General features: G+C 44.2%; 1 non-coding gene across 1 annotated transcript; it reads right to left on the reverse strand.

Moving 5' to 3' along the window:
* Window positions 1-394: 394 nt before the first annotated feature.
* LOC112174973 lies at window positions 395-501 on the reverse strand. The gene has a single exon (XR_002926278.1). It is a non-coding gene; the product is annotated as a small nucleolar RNA R71 (small nucleolar RNA).
* Between the last annotated feature and the right edge of the window lie 751 nt (window positions 502-1,252).

A 1,252-nucleotide genomic window follows, 5' to 3' on the forward strand; every position in this document is an offset into this window, starting at 1 on the left:
ATTCGAGGAACCCTCCAAAGTTGAGATGGCTGGAGCAAGACCATTGAAGGATGCCTTCGTCCCAACAGCTTCTGAATCTCCTTCATGCATTGATTATACACCGGACGGCAATCATGCCTATTCCATTCCTGTGCAGTTGATTAACTCGTTACCCAAATATATGGGATCCCCATCTGAGGACCCTAATGTTCACATTAGGGAATTCTTGGACATATGCAAATTGCAGACCATTCAGCATCTGCCTCCTGAAGGCCTCAGGTTACTTCTTTTCCCATTTTCATTAAAAGATGATGCTAAGCATTGGCTATACTCTCTACCTGCAGGTATCATAACATCTTGGGATGAAATGGTCAAGAAGTTCCTCAAGCAGTACTTTCCGGCCCAACTGACAAGGAAGCTGAGAAGAGAAATACAAAATTTCTGTTAGAAGGATGGAGATACTCTATATGAGGCATGGGAGGAATTTAAAGAGCTGCAGAGGAAGTGCCCCCATCATAATTTTGCTTTGGATGACTTGGTTCAATATTTCTATGATGGTTTGGATACGGTCAATAGGGGTAGCGTGGACTCGGCCTGTGGAGGGACATTCATGAATAAGACTGCCGGCAAGCATATGATCTCATTGAAGACTTGGCTGATAATAATCGGCAATTACACGCAAGGGATAAGCGAGCAAGAGGTCGTGGAGTTTATGAGCTTGACACTAAGAATGGGATGCAAAATCAGATGGTAGCCTTGGAGAGAAAACTCGATATGTTAGTGAATGTCATGAGCAATGGGTCTAAGGCATCACCTCAGGTATGCTCTATTTGTTCATATTCTGACCATACTACTGATGGGTGTCCTCTGTCTACTTTGTCTGAGGAACAGGTAAACTTTGTGGGGCAACCAAGGCAAAAGTATGACTCCTACTCGAACACATACAATCCTGGATGGAAGGATCACCCTAACTTCCATTGGAACAACAATGATAATGTGGTTCGGTCTACTCAAGGTGTCTATAACACGCCACCTGGTTTCCAAGCCCCTAGACAACAAGCATATCAACAAGCTCCGCCTCAACAAGCTTCAAGCAAATCATTGGAGGATATGCTCAAGGACATGGCACTTCATACCTCTACATTCATGCAAGAGACCAAGGCTCAATTTAAGGAGCAAGGGTAATCAATCAAGAACTTACAGAGACAAGTTGGGCAACTTGCAAGTAATATGCAAAATAGGCCTCCCGGCACTCTTCCAAGCACAACTGTGC

Source organism: Rosa chinensis, chromosome 6 (genome assembly GCF_002994745.2).
Source record: "Rosa chinensis cultivar Old Blush chromosome 6, RchiOBHm-V2, whole genome shotgun sequence".
Lineage (NCBI taxonomy): Eukaryota > Viridiplantae > Streptophyta > Magnoliopsida > Rosales > Rosaceae > Rosa > Rosa chinensis.